Below are 16,988 nucleotides of genomic sequence, written 5' to 3'. Positions count from 1 at the left end.
CGCCCGCTTTATACACCTGATATGAAGCTATCCGTCATCTGATAACGACCATGCTTTGGCGGTCCCCCAGCTGGGGCCTCTGCTGCAGCACTGGGCACTGTCGGGTATTGGGGATTGGGTGATGGCAGGGTGGTGCACAGCCTGACTGCCCCTCTGATGGATTAGTGCCAGGTAGTGTGGCTGGGGAGGGGGTAGCGGTGCTGAGGGGTGTCCCCTAATAGGATTCACAGTCATCCAGTGGACCATGGAACAGGTGGAAGGAGAGAGAGGGACAAGGGGGAGAAAAAGAGGTGTGTGTGAGAGAAAGAGATGGAGCGGGAATCAGAGAGGCTGCAGCAATGTAAAGAGGAGGAAATGGTGGAAGGACCATTGAAATACACCAAAAGCTGTAGACAGAAGAGAACAAACAAGACAGAAGGAAACTATCCACTTGAGAACAATGACATTTGTGCCAAATTCTAACCAAACCTTGACCATGGTGTTGTCACCATATCACTTTGACACGGGAGACTGTCCATGCTGTTTTTCTTCTAACCATGATAATGATTGTTCCCTATCCTTAACCAAACCAAACTTTGACTGTAGTGCTGTCAAGACAGGAAATGGTTTTATTTCTGCAACAGTGATTTGTAGTCGTTTTTTGAGGGCTCTCACAAACGATGTAGTCCTGCCAGTAGGGGCATCCGACAGGGAGACGCTTGTATGCTTGGAGGATATGTGGGACAAAAAGATTTCCCTGTATATGTTTGCTTGACTGAAACAAAACGATTGCCTGTGAAAGCAGACACAATGGGAGGACAGAGAAGACGGGTGCTTTAGGAGAAGCTGGTGTCACCGATTTTTTTCATCTAAATTACTAATGATGACAACCACGTTATGGCTGTTATGACGCAGTAGAACTATTATACCTACAGTGTAAATGAGGGAAAAAATTACATTCAGCCCACTGAAATGATTGCCGTCGCCACATCGCATGAAATGTGCTCGGCTGTAAATAATGACTTTTTAAGCAGTTAGATACAATACTTTAAGTGTTAACAATATCTCGGTGTTAGGGTGATTGACAAGATGAAAATGCCTTAATGACTTATGTTGAGCCTAATGTAGCAGTGTTTCCGACTTACACATGCCAGTGCACAGCGAGGGAGGCTGGCAGCACAAATACACACTCTTGCACATTCACAGACACACACACACACACACACACACAGACTAGCAGTTCTCATTAGTGAAGTCGTGTGCTCTAGGCAGGCAGGGCCCCTGCAGCAGTCTTTGGGAGTCAGTGGGGCCATTTGTCAGTGGAAAACAATTAGCGGGGAATGATCCGTTCCATTGGTTTTAATGAGTACAGCCGGGTCACTCTGCTCACAGCAGCAACACGCAAAAGGTCATCGAAGGCTGAGAGCGACGCACAACCGAGTCACATTCATAGGTGTGGGCGCAGAAACACTCACCTCTGTTCATTTTCACCTCTGTTTGCTGCTTCCAATGGGCCGTATTCACACATACTGATGCAATCACACACTGACAAATGGACGCACCCTGACACCTCACCCCACACCCATCCATTTCTCATCCATCTCCCTCCACACCGTCGCAGGCATTGAAAAGTCATCATGATAAGTGACGTCTTGTATTATATTAGGAGCGTATTGTTCAGATGACCTTGCATGAGACCTATGGCATACTGATGCATACATCATGTTAGTTCTGATGGTTATTTGCAATGTGGTAGCTATAGTAACACATGGAAGAGCCATATACCTATATTTTGTATTTCAAAGGAGAACAATAGCATATGGCAAAAGCATGTCAGTAATGGGACTGCATGAATGTTGATCCAGCATGCTGAGGATACACTGCACTCAGATCTCTGACTCAAGGCTATCTGTTGTACATCTCAATACTTGTTCTTACGGCCTGACACACACTAAGGGAGCAGTAGGGTGAGTAAAAAAGAGTTGTATATTTGTTTTCAAATGTTGGAAGATGTTGATATATTTTTTTTTAATTAATCGAATTAAACTGTTTAATGGTTGTAAAAGCAGAGATAATGAACTATTTCTGAAGTATTTAATCTGTTTATCTTGAGGTCAAGAATGATTGACCAAATTACGCACTGTACTTAATATTTAGGTTAATGATACTTGACCTGAGGCACATTAACCAAAACAGATGACTGTTTCATTTTACTTTAACGTGGCATGGACGTATATTACAGGCAATACCAGTCCTAAAGCTGCACAGTCCCACATGGGGCCTCTTGCTACAGATGAAATACCTAGTATAGATCCAGTGTCATACTAGCCTATATATCAGCCCATGTGTTTCTTTAACACTCACAAAACCTAACGAGCATACAATGTGCAATTTGACAGCGTTATTTCTGTGACGGGGAGGATTTCCATTCAAAATTGTAAGATTTAAAGACATTGGATGTTTTTAATGAAATCCTAAATATGTACATGCAAATACTTTAGATGAAAGATTGCAAAGCTGATAACTATCTTTCATCGAGGAGACATAAGGCATAACAGGCTACTGTATTTTGACTATTTACTTGTTGAAATAGATGTAGGACCATATAGAGACAAGTTTTGTTTCATGCAACCGAGTATTACTTTTACATGAGATGTATTATTTTGCATTAAGCTTACATATTAAATGGAGGCATTGACCTTCGATTTTGCACATGCAAAATACTGATATACTGACACAAATGATTTTCTGCTCCTCCTGATTTCACACTCAAACCTCTATTTACGTTTTTTCTCCACCATATGTATGTACTACTGTATGTAGTATATGTTACATTATAAGATAAACGATCTAGATCTTAAATGTTTCCATCTCCTCTGCCCCCATCTAGATCAACCAACCACATTGTGCCCTGTACTGGCCTTCAGACACACAGGGGAAATGTAAAGTGTTGAAGAGTTATGTACCACATAACATGACTCTCACTGTCAGTGTGTAAAAGCTTTGGTTTAAAGAGGGAGGTAGACAGACAGACAGACAGAAGGTGTGATTCAATTCAATTGTCAAGCGAATTTTAAGTAAAACTTTTGAAATATCGCAAAAAAAAGGATGTGCAAAAAAGGCGCATTTCTATCAACTGATTTGTAGCTAATTAACTCGGTTACAGCGTAGTTTGGTCAGAAGCTGGCGCTATAGGCGATGCAAAGCTGTAATCCGCCAATAAACAGTAGAAGAAGTGGAGGTTGCGAACTGGAAATAAAAAAACGTGGCTTTCTCGGAAGTCGGAATTTTGCCGTTTCCATTCAGCTTTTCTAATGAAATACTTCAAAGTTCATACTTCATAAAAATATGAGAATGGAAACATGGCTGACAGAGAGATGTAGACCACCAATGGAAATGCATACAGTGTTCACACAGGAAGAGGTTTTCAACACTTTGCTGCCCTCAATGGCCACATTAAGCGAGAAATGGCCATTTAGCATAAGAGCTCACCTGGTTGAACCGTGGCCCCCGAGCCCTTCCCTCCATCCCACACTGAAACCAGTGGAAAGACCTCCTAATGGTCTGTGAACACTGTGACAAGTAAAGTGAGGTGGTGGTGGCAGTTGGGGTGTTTAAAATGAGAAAGCCCGTAGCCCAACATTGAATCCATGTAGTTATTTCTATTGTATGTAAAGCTCAGTTTCATTTTATGAATTTGTACATCTCACCTTAAGCTATAGGCAGAGTGTAGTAATGTCATCAAGAGGCAAACCCTGAAGCTTCTTTCAATGATTGAATGCTATTTAGATACAGCTAATTTCATTTGATAAAGCCACTTTTTTTGTCTTTTAATTAGCTTATTTCTACAATATTTGTTGCTAGTAACTAAAACATGATTTTTATTGTTAAGCAACTTATGACAAAAATTAAGAGAACTACCTTGCACATGGCGGATACAGTTTAAATCAGTGATTCCCATGGGGTACATGCAACCCGAGGGGGGTGTACTTCTACTGTTGGCAGAGGGTGCCAGGAAAGATTGTAGAGTAGCTCTTCTAATTTAAAAAAATAAATAGTAATAATTTTCTTTAAAAAAAAAAAAATCCACATATTTGTGGTTAGAAGGAAAATGAACACACAAATGGGCTCACAAATTAGTGTGAAGATGCTCTTTAGTATATCTGTCGTCACAATGATCACTTAATTACCAAGTATGATAAGTTCATTGCACAGGACATGCCTCCCAGCTGTAACACCTGAACACCACATGCTGTGATTGAGAGTAAGCAAAAACTAGTTAGCAAGTGAAGTCAAAATGGATCTCTAAAAGTAATGAATGACCCAGCATCTGTTATTTTAACTGGTATGAACTAGTGTTAGAACTTGGGGCGATGAATGGGACAAATAGGAGACCGCTGTTTGTGTGTCTACCGTACTTTTTATTAAGTAACTTGCGTACTTATTTTAACCCAAACCTTCGCCCAATTATAGTCTCCATGACGTCACCCTCCCGGCAAATGGCCAAAGAGGACGATCGCTGTTGCGTATTTTAAAGTGGGACTCTATGGAGATTGACTCCCTTTTGTAAACAGCCTTAAGTGCCCATTTGAGGAACTATAGTTTTTTGGCACCTGATACCAAAAATGCATCGTAACAAAAGCATCTTTATGTCTCGTCCTGAGTACAGCACACACATTTCTCTACTGTGTTCAGCTCATATGATCCAGACAAATATCCTCTATTTAGTTGCAACTGTGACGCTGTACAAATCACAAGTGTTCACTGAGTGTGGACATGATTTAGAGCATTTCATTAATGAAGACATGTTGCTTGCATTGTGGCGCTGCCTTCTCCCCTCTTTCTCTCTTCTGCTCCTCCTCTCCTTTCTTGCTCACGCACACATTTGCTTGCAAAGTGCATCAGCGAAAGAAAGGATGTGTCAGGGCAATCGGAACAATGTAATTAGAAGTGCAAGAGAGGTGGAGAGTGCTTTATGGTGATAATGTGGCACAGTAATTAAGGGGAAATATCATGACCCTCGTGCCCACGGCATTTTGAAAAAAAGAGTCATTTAAGTCCAAGATTACACACTGGTTGTCAATTCAATGGAGGAGAGGGAGGGGGAAGGAATGTGGAAAATGAACCTGTCTTGATGGGGTGCATCGTGATGGAAGAGATAGATTTGGTATGCGCGTACATGCGTGTATGTGAGTGAACGTGACAGTTAATGGACTGCAGGTATGTGTGGATTTGTGTTCTTACTTGTATTTTTCATACAATTTTTAATCCAATAATCATACACTTCATAGATTACATCAGACGTTTGGTTCGGAATACGTGTTTTAGCATACCATATAATGTATAAACACAAAGGGCCGTATGTTGTAGGGTTATGGCTCTCACTTATATTTTGACACTGTCAAGCTGCAGTCACAGAACAACCACAACTAGAGGAGTCAGACAAAGGGGAGAGGGGGAACGAGTAAGACAAAGGGAACAAGGGGAAATAGAAGGAGAGAGATCTTGGTAATGACAAGCACTTCACAGTCAGAGCCGACCTCCCTCCACCCACGCACCCCGATGAGATAATTCCTTCTCCAAATTGCAATCAAAGCTCAGAAAAACACTTGAAAAGCAGGAGCCCTTTCAGCCATTAACTCGCCAGGTCCTGGGGTGCTGCTTTCTTAAATATTACATTTCTTTGAATGTGTTTTCTGCATATTGTTTTTTTTCCCTCTTAATTATTTTTCCTATTTCTCTTTGTCTTCAACTCACCATTAGCACTGTTTGGGATTTATTAATATTCAAGCTAAGTAACTGCATTGACAAAAGAATATTAATAAGTTTATGCACTTAATCACTCTTTTTTTCTTCAAACCCTTTGCACTGATATACTCGCATGACCTCGCTACTGCATCACACAAAGGACCACATTCACGAGAAAGCTGCTGGTTTGGTCGTCTTCATCTTACCAACAAATGATGTATCAGAAACGGCTTAGTTTCTGATACTGGGCCATTATCTATATCATTTTACACATCTTAGCTCCAATTTAGGAGCTCAGCAAGACTCGACATCATATAACTGATACACATTAACCTGTGTGGTCACCAATTTCTCCAGAACACGTGGGTGTGCTGATGAGGAACATCATGAAATGGAACAAGCACAATCTGTCCAGAGGATTGAATCTGGAATGGGGGTCTTTGAGTGGAAATACTGTGTGTGGGTGGAGGAGATGGCTGATGTAATGTTTTCATGTATGGTTAGGTAAATATGAACAACAGGTCAGGGCTGAAAGCCCTCTAGAAATAAACAGTATTCCTTCAGGATAATGTGGCGGTCCATTTGGACAGTATTGTGACCCGCCTGATCCCCATGCAGGACTTGAAAGAACCTGAATGGCAGAGAAAAGAAAGCTCAGTCCTCTGCTGTAGATTTGGTGTCAAGTGGCTCTATTTGTCATAATTATGTGGTTGTAAAGGGAAAGTCTAGAAAAGGTCTAATCAATCTGATTTAATTAAGTGCAGTCAGTCATTTGAAATGTGCAGAATAGAATTAATAAGCACATTGTAAATTTGCATTTAAACCCATGTAATTATGCCAATTCAGTGGCCTCGCTAGCACACTCATTTTTTTTCAAAACACAAAAAAGAGACAGAAACAATTTCTCTTTTTTCTTTATTTGATTCTGATCGATATGCAGTTAGAGGAAGTGGCTTAAACAATGCAAAAACCATGTGTATTTTATTGTACGAAAAATATGAACATGTCTGCTGTTACACATGATGCTGATAGGGTACTGTGAGTGAATTTAGCTTTTATATTGAATAAGGTGCTTTAAGTAATAGGAATTATGGATGTAACCGTTGACAAGTGTCAGCCATGGAATAAATAATGTCTTTGAACGGGAAAACCTTTGAATCAATAAGTTGGATAACATAATTATTTTAAGAGCCATTTTATACATCAAGCTAAATCAGTGCTTCAAATATTCTCTATATATGGATATTTTTCCAACTCATTATTTTTCAGTTTCAGTTTGCAATATTTCATTTAAAGAGACCATCTTGCGATGCGATCACTCCAGCAGCGACGCCAAATCCAGCCAGGGAAGTAAAGTGTGTGTGTGTGGGGGGGGGGGGGGGGCAATGGCCCCTTCCCCACTTCCTACCTACTACTTCCGGCTCTCTTGCTCGGACCACACCCGTCTTTGAACTCAACCTTCATTTTAATCTCAACTACACAGCTGTAAAGCTTCATCTTGCACGGTTATCAAAGCCACAAAATCTATCCACAAACAGATAGAAATATAAACATCTGAAAAAGTACTCAGAACTGCCTCTGTGGTAGTTCCCGCTACAGTAGGTGTATCATGATGGCACACACCCACACACACACACACACACACACACACACACACACACACACACAGACTCACAAGGTGAAAACAATACCAGCATCGCTGACGTGGTTCGTAAATATCTTATCGTAAATAGCAACACCTTGCTATTTCCTATTTTAATCCGAGTGTACAGGTTGGAGAAGAAAAAGATCACTGGCACTACATCAGAACAAAAAATGATTCCACAAAGAGAAATAACATAACATATGTAATTTGACCAAACAATGCAGAGCACCATGTCTGGATGTGTAGGGGGAGGGAAGTATAGGTCCTGGTCTTGCAGCTCTCCTCAGCATTAGCAAGTGAGGGAGAGTTTGGAGAAGGGAGTGCATGAGAAGGGAAGAGAACGATCAGCTGTATCGGTACGACAAGGTCGGAGGCTGGATGGTGGACTGGTCTACCCGCTCACTGGACTGGCTGACTGATTGACAAGGTGACTGACAAGGTGACTGTTTATGTGTTGGGCCTCGCATGGTTGATTCTCTGAGATGCACTGAAGCGTTTCCTCCAGAGAGAGCGCGGCACGGGGAAAACTTCCTCGACTTTCCTTTTGACCTGTTTTCATTGGAATAATGCTTTGAAGAAAATATCTAGGAACTCCCAGCCAGCGTGTTCAGAACTGTAAAAATAATGTTCAAACAGCGCAACGTTTCAGCCGTATTCTTTCCGTTTAAACAGTCCTGCTATAAAAATCTCGCCGTGATACTGTAATTTTCTCACAGTGCAACTTTGCCTCTATTTATTTATTTCAAACCCTTTTCTTGCATATTTTTTAACTGTGCAAAGCATGTCAAAAATAATTTGACATGCTGTGTAGAGAATTAACGACACACAAATAAACATCACAGCCTTGCCAACGGAGCTTATACCTGCCATGGAAACAGCTGAAATTAACCACCTCCCACAACCCTTTCTTCTATTTACGTTTCAAATTCCGCTTGAGCAACTCCACCTCTCCCACTGAAAACCATATGGGCATGATGCAGGCCCAGGCTCTAAACAGATATTACACTTTGCGTCACTAGCAGCGCTGCACATCTGTCTTTTAACTAGCAACAGCTGAAAAGAGTGGATTTTTTTTGTGCATATGTGTGTGTGTGTGTGTGCGTGAGAGAGAGAGATAAAGAGATTAGTTATTGAAAGAGAGAGGAGTGACTCTGTCGATGAAAAGATGCCTGCAAGGATTTACTGTATCTTACACATCTCTGTTTTTTTTTTTTTCTTTCTCCTTGATATCACAACGCCGCCTCGCGCTCCCAAGATTTCCCAAGCGGTGTCAAGTCATTTCCAAGCGGCTTCCTCCATCTTACCGCTAATCAACAAAGTTAATTTGTTTCCCCGTTTATTTTTTATGGATCCTCAAGCTACCACACTTGGGTTTCTGCTGTTGCACAATATATTTCTCCAGCTATAACTGGCAAAAGCTCTCTTCATTTATCAGATCCACACAGCCGGCTTATTACAAGAGTCCTCTTATCTGTCATATTTCCTTCCAGTAGCGCTGCAGTGGTTACAAATGGGACTTAGTCTATCTGGCTAGGAGCTGATGAGGGGGGAAATGAAATTATTGCGATTAGATCTGACCCATATGCTGGAGTGCTTGGAGTGTGTGTCGGTGCATGTGTGTGTGTAGTGTAGGCAAGGGTAGTGCTGCTTTATTGTGTCTCACACTGTGGTGGGTGGCAGTGGCCAGCAGCAAGATGAAGGCATGAGTCAGTGCTTGCACCAATGAAGGTGGGTCATAATAAGAAGCAGATCTTTTTCAATTGGTAATATTAGGTGATGTTTAGCATTTGAATTAGCCTCTTTCATCTTTCTTTATTTCTCTCTCTCTCTCTCTCCATCTCTCTCTCTCTGGCTTCCTCTCTCTCTCCCCACACACACACACAGACGAACACACTCTCCCTTTTCACATTCTTTCTCTTTCTTGCTCTTTCTGTGAATAATTGAACAGCCAGCCCGGGCCAAGGTTTAGCGCTATCGTCTCGCAAACAGTCTGACTGCCAATCAGTTGACTCATCTACTCTTGTAGAGAAAACAAACAGCAGGGCACTGATGCAAGCCAAAAAGACGGCACTCCAAATCCTGCACCAACAGAATGAATAGTGGTGTGTTATCTGTGGCAGTCCAACAACAATGAGAGAAATAAATGGATTCAATAGATGTAAGATTCAGCTTTTTCTTAAAAATAAACAATTCAATGGAGATCTGACTCATAGGTTTGCAAGCAGCAATGATTACATTGAAAAGACATTCACAGGAAAAAAAAAGAAAGAAATTGCAGCGTTTCTGTTATAAGTAGTTGCATGCCCCTGCTTTAAATCTAAATGTGTTATTGGACTCCAGAGATGGGGTCCTTTCAAAAGGCCCCAGCATGGGACAATTTAGTGAAAGGAAAACAGAGCAAGACTGGTAACTGCTGCACATGTAACAACAGTAATAATAATAATTGTTTATCGATTTATTTTTCAGGGACAATGCACGTCAATCAACAGTTGCACTGTAAGTGAGCCAGAGAGGCTAATTATAATATAATTAGGGCTAATAGTGCTAATAGTGAAACCAAAGACAATTCAAGATAAGATATGTAATTATATGAATGAATTGGTAAATGTCTATATGGTACGAAATAAATCCAGCCATGGCGAAATAAACAGATCGACTTGGGAAACCTACAGAATGTATGTGTGGGTTGAAAGGATTCTGCTCCTTATAACCTCCTCATGTAGAAGCACCTCTTTGCACTTCTAACCCCAAAACATCTTCCTCCTAGTTCACATGCAGCTCCACACCACAACGTATCCCTTCATTCCTCTGTCTCCCTTCAGAGAAGATCAAGGCACTGCAGCACCAGTCAAGCTGTCACCATAAGGTGCCCTCTCCATACTTAACATGGCCCGATCAATAAGCATTGGCCGGGAGGACACAAGGAAGAATAATGAGCAACAGGCCCAGGGGACGGACACACGGACACACACACACACACACACACACACACACACACACACACACACACACACACACAAGATATATAACATGCATGAGTAACAGTGTTTTCTCCTTGATGCTAATGTGTTGTTCTCAAACTGAATATTTCAAAGAAGCTCTATAGCTCCACTCATTCCCACCTACAAACAGACTGATGTGTCGGAGAGAGAGAAAGAGAAAGAGAAAGAGAGAGAGAGAGAGAGAGAGAGAGAGAGAGAGAGAGACTAAACTACTAAAAGGTTCGAAAACCCCGAAAGTCTCTGGAGATCGACATTTCTATTGTAATAATTATACAGTAGAGAGCTACAAAATATCCTTCAGGATGATGTAAGAGTGTATCATCAGAAAAAGTGGTTCCATTTTATTTAAGGCTGAAATGTTTGACTGAAAATGAATTGTCTAATAATAATACTAATAATAATAATGTCAGTACAATTGTTTAGGCTATTTATCAATGGAAAACATAGACATTACATTGATAATGTAAATAATTGTTGCAGCCCTAATTATATTATTTTCTTCTGTTATTAAATTCTGCTTATTCCTTAAAACCAACAGGAAGAGGTTTTCACATTGTACGATTTTAAATATGTGGCTGCAGTTGAATAACGCCTGCTCATAAGCCTTTTTCCGCAGCAACATTTATTCCTGTCTATATATTCAAACTGTCAAACCATTGCTTGTTACAGTGACAACAGTTCACAGATGATAAGTGGAGATTGAAGTCCTGTGCCTGTTTTCTTCCTATATTTTATTTCTCTGTAATGGCCTTAATGCAAGTGGTTCAATGCTGCCATGCCCCGCTCATTTCATTAGCATCAAGTCCTTGGACGAGGCTAGCCGAGGTCTCTCGAACGCAGCCTGTTTCTACAATAATGGGCTATGAGGCATGTAAGTAGCGAACAGAGGAAACATTATTTTGAAAACCATTAAGCTTGTGTTGTGTGTGTGTGTGTGTGTGTGTGTGTGTGTGTGTGTGTGTGTGTGTTTTATTCCAGCCGGTAAGTAGTAAGAGGTTAGTGGCTGTTAAGTAAGTAAATAAAATGCAGCAGAGAGGTTTTGTACCAAAAGGACAGTTTGTCTTTTTGTCTTGTCCGCATGATTCTGTGCACATACAACATTTAAGTAGGTCTGAAGCATGTTTTTGCGTTTCTTTGGTTTTAAATTCATGAATTCATGTCGTCTCTATGAGCGCGTTTGTGATTTTCTGTATGAAAATATATGGGCTCATGTAAATGTGTGTGTGCTCACTTTCATGTGTATGTGCACGGCAAGGCAGATTAGCGTTTCTTGGCCTCTAAGTGAGCACATCTGCAGTGAGGGCTCAACATCTGGATCTCACATTTTCTCCCACCGCCACTTCTCCATCTGAAAATGAGCACACAGGAGAGGACGTAAGAGACGGAGTGAGAGAGAAGGGAGTGCTACTCAAGTGATAACAGGTATTCCCTTAAACCACTTTCTGCCCTTTAACCCATCTTCCCCTCTTATTTCACTTCCTTTCACTTGTTCAAATCTTCGGGACGTCATATAGCCATACACATTTCTTTTACCATAACCCCAAAATTTGTTTGGGAAAGACTATAGCTACTGTATTGTCAACTTTAGATTTTTATCATGCAACAGAACCAACAAATGAGCCATACCACACAATTTCAGAGGATACGATAAAGGTTGTTTATTTAGTAGTGGTTATGGAGCTTTTAATCACAGGATCTGCTTCTATTTGTTGTGCTCAGGCAGCTCTGGGCCCTGTTTCAGAAAGCAGGTTTAGTGAAAAGTCTGAGTGAGTTCACCCTGAACTCTGGGTTTTCAGTTTCAGAAGGAGAGGTAACTTTAACTCTGGGTCTGTTGCTGTGGGAACTGGTAATTGCAGCACATCGGTCAGCAGAAGTTTACTGTCTGTAGAATGTAAGTCCTGGTCGGAGATTAGTTTGTTACTCAGGAAAGTTACTGCGGTTTTTTTTGCGCTCATGTTCAAGCGCCCTAGAGTCACCCTCGGCTCAAAATAAAACCTCTCAATATCCTTATTTTTGCGAGTGGGAGTTTATTTTCCATATGAATATATAACGCTGTGACTCCGTGCACACAGTTGATGTCAGCTGTCAGTGACGGATCATAATTCCTATAAGATTGGAGATGATATGTTAATATTTCTGAGATTGTTGTGCAACTGTAGAATGTAGTTTGAAGGTAAATTTGTGAACGTGTTTTAACAGCATCTCAGTGAAGGTGTTTAACTTTACTACATTTGTGGATGTAGCTGAAAGAAAGCCACTGAATGTTGTTGAGCCAAGATCTAAATTGAATTTATAACATTTGAAAAACTTATTTTTACCTTTAAATCACACAAAGCATTATTACAGGGTCAAATTGTGAACTTGCACGCATGCCTCTTATGTCTATTGATCTATATAGCCTGATACACAGTCAGATTCAACAACTTTATCATCTGTAAATTATAAATGAATCAACAATACAGAACAAAACCTAATTGTGCTTACTTATTTTCTCTTTTAACCTCTCTGACTCAGGCTTTGCACAGTCAATATATATCTTACGAGCATTAATATCGTGCACAAGCTTAACTCAGAGTGAAGGAACAACCTCTGATCAGCTGTTCAGAGTTTTCTATCTCAGAATAAGTCAACTCAGAGTTCAGTTTCTTCATTTCTTCATTGATCCATGTTAATGCTACTATTGTGCTGCTAGTGACATAAACCAAACCCTTACCCTGACCTTAAATGTTTATTTTTATGGGGACCAGGTTTTTCTCCGTATGGGAGGTAAGATTTTTGTCCCCACAACATGATAAATACAAAGAATACACACACACACACACACACACACACAATTCAGCCTGGATGGCAGCTTTTCAGCTGGGCTGATTTAGCGGTCACAGAGTCAAGCTCTCTGCGCTCTGGGACAGACAGTTGGTCACAGAGCCCGTCCAAGACCCATTTAGCCCTCTCACCCAAAACAGATGTCAGAACACAGGCCATAGAAACTCAGAGCACACACACAAAGACACACAGAGTGACCTCAGAGCTACATAAGATACTTTATGAGATACTTTATGAGATACTTTATGTACAGAAAAACAGTGTTGCACACATAGTGTGGCACACCAAGTTGATAGGTTTTATATGTTTTAAGGACACGTTAATACCATATTCTAGTTGCTTTAATGTAAAGACTATTTAGGTACTTTGAATAATATTTACAATACATTTTCTCTATTATTCTGTACTGTAACTGTAAAAATATTAATAAAAATTTTTTTTTTTTTGGAAGTAAGCTATATGTGTTTAGTAAAGTTTAACTTAACTTTGACACAAAAAAAAGAAAAAAGTCTGAAGGGCATTAAGTTTCTCGGTCGTTTCCCTTCCCCTCTTTCTCTCGGCTCCTCTTTGATCACAAGTATATTCACTGCAAAAACTCCCCAGGCCTTCTCTGTCCTTCCCTTCTCCCTCTCCTTCACCCCTCCCCCTCCTCTATTTCTCTCTTGCATCCAATCTATTAGATGACAAGAGACCAGTTCAGAGTCCGTATCAAAGCCCATCTGGGTTTGAAGTCTGTCTTTCTCTGCCTTCCAGTCATCCTCTGGAGTCGGTGTACAGCCGTCCATGACCGCCCCAGTGCTCGCTGCTCCCAGTCCCCTTGACTTAGGACGGTTTCTGGGACTGTGACAGCCTCCAGGTGGGTGGTTAGATAGAGCATGACCTCAATGCTGGTCAAAACTTAATTATAAGGCTAATGGCAAAAAACTAGCCAGTGAGCTGCAATAATATATCAACACACTGTTCGTATACATAAACTACATGATGGTCATGAAGAGCAAATACGTCCTATCAAAGACACAACTTCTGTGACATATTATGGCATTTCACATACAACAGGTGAGTCTGATTGTTTCCAAATGTGTATAACTCTCTGGACCGCGAGTTAATATTATGGATTGGGCTGTGTATCAGTTTTGACAAATCTCCTCAAATGGCAGAAAGCAGCTGTGAGGCTATGAGGCAGAAAAAGTCCAGAATGGCAATGTTTTCCACGTGGGAAGCAGACACACACGCACACACACACTCACACACTCAAAAACACACACTCGGTTATGCTGACTATACACACAAATGTCACAGCGTTTAGATTGAGTTTATTCCTGTCATCCTGCTCTTATCCAGTCCAGTCGAGTTTACAGAATCACAAAAACTATCATAAACAATCTTTTTTACACCCCATAGATATAGCTTATCTATAGAGGTTTTCATCAATTTAAAACATTTGAGTATCCCCATGTTGTTTGGTTGGCGCCCCAGTAAAAAGACAAAAAATATATATATTTAGATAATGTTTGTCATGCTTTCCAAAATCATACTTTTGCTTGAAAATGTCAAATCTTTCCTTGCAAATATATGTTTCACTGCAGCACGCACAATATGTGAATTATGGGATGGAGTCATACTATGTCTTCCTTCATACACTCACTGACACTTTGTCTCATAACTCTCTCAACCACATTTCACTGTCTGGTGTGACACCATCACAATACTCCTTGTCTTCTCCTACTGAGCTCACACACATCATACACTTAATAAATTATTAACTAGATGCGTCTTTTGGTGCTGCCAGCCCCACTGAAATATAACTGATGGATTTACAGTTTCACACAACTGCTCCAGAGAAAGAACCCACAACGCTCCCGCCTTTCTTTGGTGCTTTTCTTTTTTGTTTTCTCAGTAGCCCCTGTGCGACCCTCCTCCAGCTGTTTAAAGTACAGCTCCGTCTGAGGGGAGGGATGGAGGAGGGAGGCCCTCTTACTCTCTCCCAATTCCCTTGCCACACACATTCACATAATCCCCCTTCCCTATGCCAAATGTCTCCACCTAAAGTCTATATAGCTTATATGCTAATAGCTAATGAGGGGCTCACGCCCAATTGCCAACAATAGTGAAGCAAGCCCATAGTTAAATTATTGATAAGTTATACCATTTTTAACAACCTCAACCTCAACGTCTCCATGCATATTTTATCTGGAGTTACATGATCTTTCCGAGTTGACATCAATGGACTTCTATGGACAACCTGTCTCACAATTCAGTTACTTTTTTTTAAGGCTTTTCTTTCATGTTTCTGTGTGCTCTTTGCTTTTCTTCATTACATTCACAACGTTCCATTGAGTCGGTCAGACTCACTGTTACACCCGTGCTTACACACGCAACACTAACTCATGACCTCCGTCAGCATGGGGAGAAAAGAAGACAGACGTCTGCTCTTGTGGAAATGACACAGAACAGCTACTTTCTCCTCATACCTATTCCCTTTTAAGGCTCTGCTGGCTGTGAGTAGGTCAGCTTATGAATTCAGCTGGCTCCACCTCCGTTCTTGGTCCCGTTCTCAACCCGGGGTTCCTGGCAACAAGCGTATTGATGACAAGACCATTCCTTGTGGGCTTGCAAGCTGTGGATGGAGTGAGCGTAATTGATCATTGGCATCTGTGACAAGAATAGTTAAGCGTGCCAGAGAAGCTGTAAAAGAGGTGGAAAACTGCGAGTGGAGTCACCTAAACATGAATCTTAAATCCTCATTTCTTCTCCAAACCTCAACTCTAAATCTACGTAAGTGCACGGCTTCACCACTGAATCAATGTGCGATTTAAAAGGGAGGCTTTTCTGTCAACCTCGATGTGATGAATAGTTTTAGCGGCCTTAACGTGAACTCCTGGTGGAAACGGCTGCACAGTAAGGGCATAATGTAAAGAGAGAAAAAGTTCAGCTACTTCAAGTTGAGACTTCACAGAGGAGCGATACGTGAATTTAACCACACATTACCTCATTCAAACACTTCACGACTGCAAAAGATTACAGATAAGCTCGCAGCCAGCTCTGTAACACAATGTCTCGACATCGTGGCAACATCAAAACACTCAAGACCTTTGTGTTGCCTGAGTGATTAGAGTGGCTCCAAGATGTGGGAGTTGCATGTCAAATCAGACAGGTAGATAGGATGCTGACAGGCAGCAGGGTAAAGACGCAGGGGAGCGTAGACCAGCAATTAGTGCAGATTGATTTAGGTTGAAGAGCTACCCACGTTCGCCTTGGCAGGAGCAAAGTCGGGGCCAGCAGCTGTGAGAAGCACCAGGTTAATTAGTGGTGTGCAGATCTGTTCAAGTGTGTGTGTGTGTGTGCTGTGTGCTAATATAACTCTCCTCTCCCTTGTGGAGTGGATATGACCAGATGTGTGCTAAATTACACACATTACTAATGCCACCCCCCGCGGACCCAACCCCCCTGTGGGTCCACATACTCGAAAACACATACAGACACATAGAGTAGCCTGATTGGCAAACAGCTACGTATCTCCATCATGCTCTACCATTGGTTGATTAGAATAACTCCAACCCATTGTCAGAAATGGCCTAAACATACAGTACACACACACACCAACCCTATAATCACAGATGTGTGCAATAGTTCTTGTGTTCATCATTCTGACTCTCTTTGGCGCTACAATGCCGGACTTCTCAACCCTGGCAACCAAAAGGTACCAATTGTGGTTGTCATTAATCAGCATGTCCGCTTGGCCGTCTCCAATTCATATCTGTCAAATGCAATGGGCAGAAAGTAACCGTCAC

Source organism: Anarhichas minor, unplaced genomic scaffold (genome assembly GCF_050575085.1).
Source record: "Anarhichas minor isolate MPS153535 unplaced genomic scaffold, ASM5057508v1 ptg000033l, whole genome shotgun sequence".
Lineage (NCBI taxonomy): Eukaryota > Metazoa > Chordata > Actinopteri > Perciformes > Anarhichadidae > Anarhichas > Anarhichas minor.
This window is presented reverse-complemented; position numbering follows the sequence as displayed.